Consider the following 13,248-nt stretch of genomic DNA (forward strand, 5'->3'; position numbering starts at 1 on the left):
AACCAAAAAACAAAACAAAAACAAAAACAAAAAAACCTTGGAAAACAACAAAGAAAAACTGTCCATCAGTGAGGAGTTTATGTTCTATTTGTTTCATAAAATGGCATGTATAGTAAAATATGGCACACAAAACATTTTCAAAGTATATAAAAGCAAAAATAAGATAATTTATAATTAAATAGATATGAAGGTAAAGAACATCTCATAAAGGTCAATATTTCTCTGTATGAAGCAGTCAAGTCAACAAAAGCATATATGGGTTCTGTAGCCTAACTGTTAAATATTTAAATCTTACGTTGACTATGTCTTTCATGGTGCTTAACCATGGAGACTGTGAGTTAAATCCTGAATTTTGTTATTATTATGTTTTCAATGTTATATATTTAAAATGAAACTCAGTCAACTTAAAAAAAGAAAAAGAAATGAATATCTATGAAAACCTAATAAATATATTTCTGCAATGATCCAACATCAGAAATCTATCATTTTTTTACTTAAAGTACATAGAAAGTTTATTGTTTATGTTCTTAGTATAGTCTGAATAGTTATTAAATTATCTGTTGTAAATATCTTTATACACTCTAAATTGCAATACTATTGAATAAATTTTCTTCCTCTATTTCCAGTATATGTTAACATTAACTGTTTATTTATATTTATTTAATTTATTTATTTTTTGAGATGAAGTCTCGCTCTGTTACTCAGGCTGGAGTGCAGTGGTGCAATCTCAGCTCACAGCAACCTCAACTCCTGGGTTCAAGAGATTCTCCTGCCTCAGCCTCCTGAGTAGCTGGGATTACAGGGGCCTGCCACCACACATGGCTAATTTCTGCAGTTTTAGTAGAAATGGGGTTTCACCACGTTGGCCAGGGATGGTCTTGAACTCCTGCCCTCAGGTGATCCGCCCACCTCGACCTCCCAAATTGCTGGGATTACAGGCATGAGCCACCGGGTCTGGCAACATTAACTGTTTATTATTTTATATTGTTGAAATTAAATGGACAGAATTTGCATTTGTAAATGTATCATTTACACTGATGTACTCAATAGAGAACTACTATTTTAATAAGAAAACATTTCATCAAAATTAGTTTGTTTCAACAGCATTATTAGATATAGAGAATTGAAATAAATTTTGAAAACCGAATAATTTTCTCGAATTTTATAAATGTTAACATGATGATGTTTATTCAGCATTTGCTTGTTTCACTATATCCCATGTAGGTATTATAAATATTGCATAATTATACTGGTTCTATTTAAATAATCAGTATAGACTATGCATTATTTGATCAACTACTTGCTCAAATAAGATGCTAAAACAATTATTTGCAAGTGTTTGAATAAAAATGCATTTATTTTGCATTATCTAAATATCTGTTGATTACTGTAGTTTTAAATAATTATTTTCCTGAATTTAAGATAATTTTAAAATATTTTCACATTGAGAAAATTAGAAGTTAAATAATAGTAAGAATATTTAAAGCCTAAGTAAGTGTCCTGCAATCAGTGTAAGCATGCTATAGATAAGTGCATGTGTGTGCATCTGTGTGTGTGTGTGTGTGTGTGTGTGTGTGTGTGTGTGTACATGGGAATGGTTATCCCCTCTGATTCTAGTTCAAAACTGATAAAATCTTGAGAATTTTATAAAAGTTACTGAACCCTAGCAAGTTAACTTTATCCATTACTTTTGTAATGGTGACATCTGAAAATAGGCAATACCACTATGAACTTGAAAATCTTGATAATCCAATTTTAAATGCACATTGTATTTTTATTTTTTTACTTGAAGAATCAGTCTGGATTCTCTCTTTTCTAAATCCACTTGTTTAAATCTTCTTTTCAAAAAGTCAATTTCCTTTTATTAACTTTATATTATTCTCTATTACAAGTAAACAGCAAAACAAAATGGGAAAAAAACCCCAAAACATTTTAGTTTCCTTAGTAAGCTTAATATTATTATTTCTTTAGCTTAGGAGGTTGAATGGTATCCCTGAAAAGATGTCAACCAGGAAATTTTGAATGTAGACTTATTTGCAATAAGTTTATTTGCAGGTATAATTAAGGTTACAATCTTTCAAAGAGATCATCTTAAAATTGGGTGTTCCCTAAATACAATGACAAGTGTTTTTACACGAGACAGAAAAGAAGACACATACACACAGGCAGAAGACCATGTGAAGATAGAGAAAGAGATTAGAGTGATGTATTTACAAGTTAAGGAATGCTAAGGATTGCTAGATGGTACCAAACTCTTCACTTGATCTTAGCCAAAAGGCCAAGAAGCGATGGTACCAAACTCTTAAAAAGAATCATGAAGAAGATTCTCCCCTGGAGCCTCCAGAAGTAATCAGCCCTGCCACTTTGATTTCAAATTTCTGCTTTCTGGAACGGTGAGAGAAAATATTTTCGTTTATTTTAAGCCACCAAGTTTGCAGTGATTTGTTACAGCAGCCCCAGGAAATAAATATATTGATTATATATGCTAAATCAAAACTTAAAAAATTATCTGTCAATCAATCATTGTCCATGAAATACATTTCTATATATGTAAATTGAAGTTACATCACTTGTACATTAGAAGAGTTTATTATAATCTCCGTTACAAAATTCTGCTGGGGAGTCTTAATGTCTCCACCTCTAGAATCAACTAAACTTTATTGAATCAGACAAAATTCAATTATAAACAAGACAAACAAACATAGACCAGTTTAGGTATTTTAAGAAAGAGACCTCTAAGAGGCCATTAGATGTTCACAGAATTGTTGGGAGGGTAGAGGCAGTGTTTTCTTGTCTAAATCCCCTTGAATAATTTTTCATATAATTAAACAACAATTTTCTCCGAGTACTTATCCCCTAATGTAATGTTTTGAGTTCTGATTAGAGTAAAAGCTTCAACATTATAAAACCTGTCTCTCAATATTGAGAAAGCTGTAGAATGCAGACCCACAGCTTTAGTTTAAGGAACACAAGTCAAATTTCTTACTAGCAGCCATAGCCAAAAACCTTATTTCTGCTTTTTTAATTAGTTGTGACTGCATCTAATTGGCAAAACTGAAGTCAAATCCAGAATCCTAGCTACAAGGAATTTTGTGACTATGTATTTTAGCTGCTGAACTGCCTATATTTACAGTTGCCTTACATTTGGTTTCATGCTCTGCTGTTGACATTTTGGAATTCTTAAGAATGCAGTAAAAAGCCCAACATTTTTATTTGGCATTGAGTCCCTCAAATTACGTAGTTGGTACTATCAATAATCTCTATAGTTCTGACATGTTACCAAGTTCTAACATTGCAAGGATATCTGTTAGAGTTTTTCTTTTATTAGTTGTCCCTCTAAATGGATTGTATTTTTATATTATTTCTTGATGCTGACTGTTGGTGGAATCACAGTGTTTTGCATCTTCTCAAATTCCTGGACTTGGAGATCGGCCAGCATCCACTTATTATCTTTGCTTGGAGTTCCATAATACTCCTACTACCCGAAGACTTCTATCCTTCACTCACAGCTATACTATCCTAAAGCTGAAATGTTCTGCCTCTTCAGACTTCCTTTGCTCTCTCATACCCAATTCTACTTGAAACTAATAACCCGTTGACATGGTTTGGATATGTGTCCCCAGCAAAGTATCATGTTCAGTTGTAATCCCCAATGTTGGATGTGGAGCTGGTGGGAGGTGATTGAACCATAAAGATGCATCTTTCACGAATAGTTTAGCACCATCACTTTGGTGCTGTTTTTGTGACAGAATTTTCAAAATATCTGGTTAAAAGTGTGTGGCACCTCCCTCACTTCCTCCTTCTCCCACCATGTGAGATATTTCAGTCTTCCTTGGCCTTCTGTCATAATTGTAGGTTTCCTGAGGCCTTCCCAGAAGCTGAGCAGATGCCAGAAACATGCTTTCTGTACAGTTGTAGAACCAGCAGCCAATTAAATCTCTTCTCTTTGTATACTACCCAGTCTCAGGCATTTCTTTATTGCAGTGTGTCAACAAACTACTATAGAAAATTGGTACTGAGAGGTGGGGCATTGCTCTAAAGATGCCTGAAAACGTGGAAGCCACTTTGAAATGGGCAAAGGTTGGAACAGTTTGGAGGGCTCAAAATAAATCAGAAATATGAGAAGAAAATTAGAACTTCCAAGAGACTTGTTAAATGGTTGTGACTCAAATGCTGATAGTGATATGGAGAGAGATGGCAAGGTTGATGAGGTCTTAGACAGAGAAGAGAAACTTACTAAAAATTGGAGCAAAGGTCACTTTTGTTATACTTTAGCTTAGAAACTGAGTATATTGTGTCCCTGCCCTAAGGATCTGTGGAACTTTGAATTTCAGAGCATTGATTTAGGGTATCTGGCAGAAGAAAATTTTAAGCAGCAAAGCATTCAAGATGTTACCTGGGTGCTTCAAACAACACACGCTCATAAGTGTGCGAGCAAAGAAATGACCACATATTGGAATATTTAAAGGGGAAGCAAAGCATAAAAATTTGCAAACATTGCAATCTGGCCAGGTGATAGAAAGGAAAGCCCATTTCAGGGAGGAATTCAAGTGAGTTGCAGACATTTGTGTAACTGAAAGGAGGGCAAATGTTGATAATCAAGATGATGGGGCAAAGGGTTCGGAGGTATTTTAGAGACCGTCATGGTAGCCCCTCCCATCACAGATCCAGAGGCCTAGGAGGACTGAATTGTTTCCTGAGACAAGACCAGTTCCCTGCTGCCCTAATCAGCCTCAGGGCACTGATTCTTGCATCCCAGTCACTCCTGTTCCAGCTGTGGCTAAAAGGGGCTCATGTACAGCTTGTGCTGCTGCTTCAGAGAGTGCAAGCCATAAGCCTTGGAAGCTTCTATGTAGTGTTAAGCCTACAGGTGCACAGAGTACAAAAGTTGAGATTTGGGAGCCTCCACCTAGATTTCAGAACAAGTATGGAAAAGCCTAGATATCCAGGCATAAGTCTACTAAGGAGTGAAACCCTCACAGAGAACCTATACTAAGCCAGTGTGAAGGAAAAATGTGGGGTTGGAGCCCTGACACAGAGTACCCATTGCGGTACTGCTGTGAGAAAAGGGCCAACGTCCTCCAGGACCCAGAATGGTAGACACACCAGCAGCTTGCACCTTGCACCTGTAAAACCTGCAGGCACTCAATGCCAACCCTTGAGAGTAGCCATGGGGGCTGAAACTAGCAAAGTCACAGGGACGGAGGTGCCCAAATCTTTGGGAGCTTACCTCTTGCACAAGTGTGCCCTGGATGTAGACATGTAGTCAAAGTAAATTATTTTGGAACTATAGGATTTAATGACTGCCCTGCTGGGCTTCGGACTTGCATGGGGTCTGGAGCCTCTTTCTTTTGGCTGATTTCCCCCTTCTTGTATGGAGTATTTACCCATTGTCTATATCTTCATTGTATCTTGGAAGTAACTTACTTATTTTTTATTTTCCAGGTTCATAGGTGGAAGGGGCTATCTTTTTCTCCAATAAGACTTTGGACTTTGGATTTCTGAGTTAATGCTGGAATGACTTAAGATATTCTGGGATTGTTGGGAAGGCATGACTTTATTTTGCAATGTGTGAAGGCCATAAAATTTGGGAGAGGCCAGGGGTGAAATGATATGGTTTGGATCTATGTCCCCACTCAACTGTCATGTTCAATAGTAATTCCCAGTGTTGGAGGTGGGGCCTGGTGGGAGGTGATTAGATTCATAATGGGCATGCATCCTTCATGAGTAATTTAGAACCATACTTTTAGTGTTGTTCTTGTGCTAGAGTTCTTATGAGATCTGGTTGTTTAAAAGTGTTTGGCATCGCCCCACTTCCTCTTGCTGCCATCATGTGAAACACGCTCTCCTTTTGCCTTCCACCATGATTGTAAGTTTTCTGAGGCCTTCCTAGAAGCCAAGCAGATGCCAGAATCATCATTCTGTATTGCCTATGGAACCATAAGCCTATGGCCAAACCTATTTTCTGTATAAACTACCCAGTCTCAGGTATTTCTTTGTAGCAGCATGAGAATGGGCTAATAGACCTGCCCTTAGAATACAGACAGATATATGATACATTGAGTCACTAGTATGACTTTTCTACCACGGACCAGGCAAGACAGTCATGCACTTAGCACTGCAACACAGTTTTCCTCAAGTTTATTTTGTATATTAAATAAGGATACTGTGTGTGTTATAGCTACATGACAGGAGGCAGTTTGTAATTTAGTTTAAAGCTGACCAATTAAGAAACATGGAGACCTTACTTCACATCTCAGTTCTACAGTTAACTATACCTGAGACCTCTCCATATCTCCTTCTTCCTCTTTCTCAGCCTATAAGTTAGAGAGACTATACAAATGACCTGTTAGTTTCCTTCCAACATAGAGTTTTTTTTTTCTTTTTTACAAATATGCTAACAAGCCTAGTTAGTCCAGTCGGTTGTGTTATAAAGAAAAAAATACACGAGTTTTCTCCTATTAGTGTACTGTGGATACAAGGCAATGTGACTTGCAGTGAAATGTGGCATGCTGTCTCCATGCTCTATGCAGTCATGCTAAATAAAAGTTAATTTTAACTAAATGACAAACTGTGTTTGTTCTGCCTGACAGGAAACTAGTGCTAGCTTCTTAGTATTCACACAAGCAAACTTGATATTAACATGTGCTGCTGTGATTGGGTTTGAGTACTCAATTCCTACAAAAAGAGGAGATCCAAGTTGAGAGAAAAATGATTAAAATAAGAAGAGGAGCAAATAGTAGCATGAGAGTGGCTGAAGATGAAAATGACAAAATGCTTTTTGGACCATTTACCCCAAGCCACTGCATCTTTTGGGTGTCAAGGAAGACTATAAAATGTGTTGCTATAACAACACTAATTAATTATGGTAGAATTTCATGCACTGTAGCTTAGAGTCAATTCATAATGCTCTTATTACATGTCACACAAAACGTGGCAAAAATACTTACATTTAAGTATTTTGAAATATGAGATGATGTGCAAGACCACTTTTATTATTTTATTATTATAACAGAGACACTTTTAAGCTGTGCCTCGATTATGTCCATAATATCATTTTGATTATAAACATATGCCACAGTCATCAGAGTTAATTGAGCTTAAAGCATACATACATCATGAATATTCTTTGAAGTTAAAGGAAAATTGAGATAAAGGGAAAGACTGTAGAACCCAGTATGCTAGTACTAATATAAAGTTCAGAAAAACAGTCATGGCTCTCAATGTGCTTGTGGCAATTAATCCCAAGGATTCCATAATGGCTTCAGTAACCATCTAACAGAAAGATGAAATCCAATGTATGCAATAAAGAATCTGTGATATATATATGCATATGTCCAAAATAATAAATAAAATTAGAATGCCAAGGTGTCTAAGTATTACCATTATACAAGGTCATTTTCAATGTTCTAGTTACTGAATTTATATCTTGTTTTCCCTCCCACAAATGACATGTTTTCTGTAGTTTTATGCAATAATTGCTAAAGCAAAACACAACTCTACTGCAATCCAAATAATTTATTTCTCTTTAGGGTTTATTACTATGATATACCCCAAGCAATTACAAATTGTGGAGAAAGGTTAAAAGGAACTTTTAGCTTAATATCTGATTAAAAATCTTCAGCTAATTCATTTGGAGAGATGCCTATTTTTTCCTAAGGTGAAAATAGCTGGTGAGATTAGATCGCAGATCACTAAGTAACTTACTAGGTGAGGAGAAATTTGAACTCTCAGCAATGATTAAAATAATAAAATCACAGCAACAACAAACTGTCCCCAAATGTAGATTAAAGAAAAAAAGACATTAGAAGACAAGGTGGACACTTTCCATTTAGCAACGTTGAACCTGATTCTCGAGTTCCTGTACTGGGCTGCCAGCTGTGTAAGGGGCTGTCAACAACTGTGATTCCCCTGCAGACATAACAACAGCTGTAATGCCACCTGTGTAAGGAGATGTGCTTGAGAGATGAGAGAATTACATTGACCTCAGGCTAGTTTTGTCTTTCTCTAATTTCTGCACCACTGTCAGATTTGAGAAAGTAAATCACCGTCTTCTGATATTGTTTCATCAGACCCCCACCAGGCACAGCTCTCTGTAGGGCACTGGGTAGCAACTATAAGCATATAAATACAAAATCCATCAGTAAAAAGGACCTGAGCCCTCTTGTCCTTTTAGATTAATCTAAATTAGATGAAGGATGAAGGATTGGCTCAAGGTAGGGTTGTGATAACAAGGAGTAAAAACGACTAAGTGTCTAATAGTGGAGTTCATCATCATCTAACCTTAGGGAATCTGTGGTTATTAGTCAAGAGTTCCCAGGAGAGCTCTGTTTTCAGCCAAAAAGGAAAGAACTGCAAGTGATTTATTTTTTTGATGTGAAATAGAAGGTTGCTGCAGTACTATGAGGAATTAGAAAAGAATGTTTAAAAAATTACATATATATATAAAATGTATATGTATGTACATTTATGTATATAGTGTCTATGTATATTAAAGAGTTGAAATACACTAATGTTAACCTAATCAGAATAAAAGAGTGAAGGAGGGAGTATAATAATGAAGTAATGGATTAAAGCAATATTGTGATAAATATTTTGAAGATCAGCTATCAACTAATAAAACAAAAGAAAATGAAATGAAAATAAAAATATCATCTTATGCTATGTGGATAATCATGCAGCCATTGTTATAGCCAAATTCCCACTGATTTCAGTTGGGGCTTTGGACAAAACAAGAAGACATGTGCTTTGGTATATTACCTAGAGCTGCAATGTTTATTTTAGCTGCATATTCATTAGCAATACATTTAGAAAAATTCAAGACAATATATTAATTGACAAATGTAAAAGAAAGTCCTGCCTATATTTTTAAGAAGGATAACAATTTTAAAAATATACAAAAGAATTGTGTTTCAGAATTATTTAAATTAGTCACATTAATATGTACCAGTGACTTTTATCAATTAACCAGCAATCTGGGTCTATCAGCAGAATTTATCCATCCATCTTTGCTGTGAAACTGGGAACGAATTTGTTTAAATTATTGGCCTTTTAATTTACCTCATTTCGTCTCCCGTCTGAGAAGCCTGTTTATTTTCAGGCAGCTGCATATGTTGGCATGATTGATGAGATCTGCTACAGTCAAGCAAGCAGCCCTGGGTGACCAGTTTACCCTTCCCTGCGAGGGTTCCAGCTGCCAGTTGCCCCCATTCTGTGACAGCTTCTCCTTCTCCTCACCTTGTCATTCAGCCAAGATTGTACACTGTAGGAGTACAGGTGAGCATCTGCCTCCATAATCATTGCCAACAGCCCTCCATTATCAACTGCCAGGGGTGCTTCAAAGCAATGTGGAATTATTCTTCTTGACACAGGGACCAAGCGTATTTATGCCTGAAACAAATTCTGCCTTGCTGACTAGGGAACCTCACATGTAAAATTTTTTTTAATTGTATCACAAATCAAAACAGTATTATAAAACAGGTCATATCATTCTCCTGCACCCACTACCATGACCCCCATCAGGTATTCTACAATAGACCCTATAAAGATCTTTCATTTAAAAATAGAGTTTTTCTGCCTGGTTATTATATTCTTATATGAAAGAAAAAATAAAAAGCTCTGTCAAACATTTGTACTCCAGCATCGTGTAAATTAAATCTACCTATGAAGCTGAATTATCTTGCAACATCTGTCCTTCTGTTTGTACAGCCACATGTGTGGATCAAAAATAAAGAATTTGTTTGTGTATAGCAACATTAAAGTGAATTCTACTGTTTTGGTTTTCAACTTCGTGATGTTAAAATTTTTATTGTTAAATGATCTATGGTTATAATTTAATATTACTGAGAATCCATGGTAATCTTGAAACTCCATGGTCTATAAATAAAATGTAACTCCTGTTTTTAAAAGGAAGTAAATTTCTATTATAATATATATTATGAATTATATTTATGCATGTACTTTGTATAGAGAACAGGATGCATAATTTTGAAAATAATAAATGTCTGTCAAAATAACAATGCAATTGCCTCAAAATAGTCAAAAGGGACAATGTTATACAATGCTTATTAAGATCAAAGGCTTTTTCAGAGAAATATTTTATTTTAAATCTGGGCTGCTACACACCAGCTGCAAGATCTTGGACAAGTTACCTGACTTCACAGAACATAAGTTTCCTTATCTTCAAATGGAGATAATAAAACTTACCTTGTGTGATAGTTCTGAGAATTCAATGAAAATATATGTAAATATATGTAAAGCTCTTAGTGCAATGCTTGACACATGGATCTTATTATTACTAAAGTTGTAAATGAAGAACATAAGGATTGCTTACTGATAGCTTCCGATACAGCCATGATCCCCACTCCAAGAAGCTTGTTTCAGTTGAAGTTCATTAATATACCTATATATAAAAAAAGATACGGTATATAAGTATAGTGGCAGAAGAGAAGAGGTTTTATTTTCTTGAATTATTGTCCCAATATAGAGATATTTAATCTGAATTAACAAGATAAACTACCCTGATTTATCTCTTCTATAAAGACAGGGTCTTCAAGGTATATTAAGTCTTCTAATTATGTGTTAACTTTCACTTCTGTAAGCTTGACACAGAGTTGGTCTCTTTAACTTCTTGGAGTCTACTTATCATGTGTAAAATGACCAACTTAATAACTATATTTACAGTGTACATCTGCCTTTCCCTAGTTTCATATCTCCTGTCTTTAAGAATAACAGAATGTCGTTTGTGGAATTATTCATAAATTTAGCTAATGAGAATACTTCTGCTTGTACATAATAATTATGAACAATTATTTAATATATCTAATTCTCAATTTCTTGATAAATACCATAGCAATGAGTATCAATGAAATAATTTATGGAAAGGAGTATAATGCTTCATGTATTATCTGTTTATAATTTATATTATTTTTGCTATTACATATTTCTTACATTGAACTTTAAGTAAAATTAAGAAATTGACTTTTTGGCAGCATTTGCACAAAAATCACATTTTAACTCAATTTAGACTATTAAAATTATTGATTCCTAAATCATGAATGAAGGCTTGAGGTGAAAAACTTTTACATATTCTGCAGCTTATGTTTCACCTATTCTAAGTCTCAGAAGATGAAGAGACACTTGTATTTGTACATGAGTTCTGAAATCCTTACCAGGGATTACAGTTCCCCCTCCTTAATCCACATGTACATGTAGCTCTCCAGGAAATGCCCATCAGAATGAGCATGTGATCACAACTGACGGCAAAAAAGCAAAATATGCTCAGTGTAGGAAAATCTCTTCTTCTTCTTTCTCTCTTTCTTTCTTTCTGCCTTGGAAAGAACACAAATGACTATCATGACTATGACTATTAGTCACATTGGATTAGAAGTAATCTATCAACAATATGATTTACAAAAAAAAAGCATACTGGTCACAAATAATATTGACTTTAATCATATTTTAGTTGTTATTTATGCTCTAATGTTGGCAGAGAAAGGAAGACAGAGACAAAAGAAATATGGATGAACATAAAATAGCTAGGTTACTTTGCATTATAACATCAAGGTGGAGAGGTCTTTGGGTACTCACAGCAGGGAATAGGCCAGTATCTTGCAGCATAACACATGGATGTCACACATGAATGAGAAGGCAGAAGGGCAGTATTCAGACAAAATTTGCTGGATACTTTATCCTAGTAGGTGAGCACTGAAGCAGTGAATATGCCAGGGCTCTTGGGTTAATATAGAAGGATATGGCTAATATTTTATAAGTAAAAAATGACTGAGAACATTTGATGCACTAAAGCATGAAAACAGCAGATGGAATAAAAGGATGTATTAAAAATGTTCATGTATATTCAACTGGTCTAAGAGAAAATTATTCTTTATCTCATATTCTCCTATCTTTGGTAAACCTGTTACCTAAAAAGCATTTCTATGTTTTACACACACACTGGAATATATCTATTTTCCCATGGAAGCTGAGATAAAAATTAGCATCAAATGATATATAACATTGCAATATTTGTATTAGTATCTACTCCCTTGCATGCTGTGGTCAAACTTAAAATAATTCACGTGAATACAGAATATATATGTGTTGTAATTTATGTTATATGATGAGTACTGCACAATAAATTAATATATTTAAAACATTAGAAAGCTAATATCTGTTATGCTAAGTTTTTTGTTATCCTGAATTATTTGGGAGGTCATACAAATTTCATTCCTGAAAATTCAAATGTGTTCTACAGCCACAAAATAGCCCCCCAAAATGTAGGCTTAAGATAATACACTTATGAAATATTGAATTGCCTTTTTTCATATAATAATAAATATGGGATCTCTTGCTCCTGCTCTTGCTATGTGACATGCGTGATCTAGCTTTACCTTTTACCATGAGTAAAAGCTTCTGAGACCTCCCCAGACTCTGAGCAGATACCAGCACCATGTTTGTTCAGCCTGCAGAACCAATTCTTAGGTATATTCAGTCAATATGTTGACTAGACATAGCCAGCAGGAATATCTCCCACTGAGAGACTGGGACACTGGGAAGACTGACACACTACTAGCAGATCTTTGAAAGGAGGGCACTGAGAGTGGGTGGGGAGAATACAAAACTAGGCTGAAGGGGGAGAAAGCTGGGAACCCTGGACAGGGCTACCAAGCACTGGGACTTGTTCTTGGCCCCCAGAAACTCTTGGGGAAGTGGAAAATTGAACAGGTGAGGAGTGGTCCACTCTTGCCACAGACCTCTGGAATCCTGGCAGCAGGAATCCATAAGAACTCCACAGACACTTGAGCTGGCAGGCAGAGCTACTTAGAGGGGAGGCAAGGGCAAGACTCCAGCCTGTGTGGAGCCCAGAGGTTTTGGCAGAGGAATGGCTGCAGTGTAGCATGAGCACGGTCTCCCATCCCCCAATGCTTGCCATCCTTCTTTTAGAGGCTTCAGCCTGAAAGACTGTCAGATCTGGACACAGTAGGGTTTTCTGGAGCTTTTCAGGGAACTTAATCACAGTTTCTTCACCAGCAGACTACACCTGTCTCTCAGAGAACTCCAGTTGTTCAGCGTCTGCTGACATTCACCAGCCTACCTGGAGCCTCCCCCATTTGCAGACTCCGCCTGCCACTTTGCCAGCATGCACTCCCCCATGACTCCACCTCATCAGTTTACTGGTGTGCAGGTGTGGGTGGACTTTGTCTCCAGTTTCCTGCTGCAATTTAATGTGTGCATGTATCCCACCACCCC

The 13,248-nt window shown here is 36.0% G+C and overlaps 1 long non-coding RNA gene across 1 annotated transcript in view; it reads left to right on the forward strand.

Moving 5' to 3' along the window:
* Positions 1–13,248, forward strand: part of LOC135273837 (uncharacterized) — a 76,522-nt gene that overhangs the window by 46,346 nt on the left and 16,928 nt on the right. Inside the window, exon 2 of the long non-coding RNA XR_010341628.1 lies at positions 9,101–9,276. This is a non-coding gene — a long non-coding RNA (uncharacterized LOC135273837). The remainder of the gene's footprint in view (positions 1–9,100; positions 9,277–13,248) is intronic.

This window comes from Aotus nancymaae, unplaced genomic scaffold (genome assembly GCF_030222135.1).
Source record: "Aotus nancymaae isolate 86718 unplaced genomic scaffold, 86718_ANA_hifiasm-v0.15.2.pri h1tg000009l, whole genome shotgun sequence".
In the NCBI taxonomy this organism is placed as follows: domain Eukaryota; kingdom Metazoa; phylum Chordata; class Mammalia; order Primates; family Aotidae; genus Aotus; species Aotus nancymaae.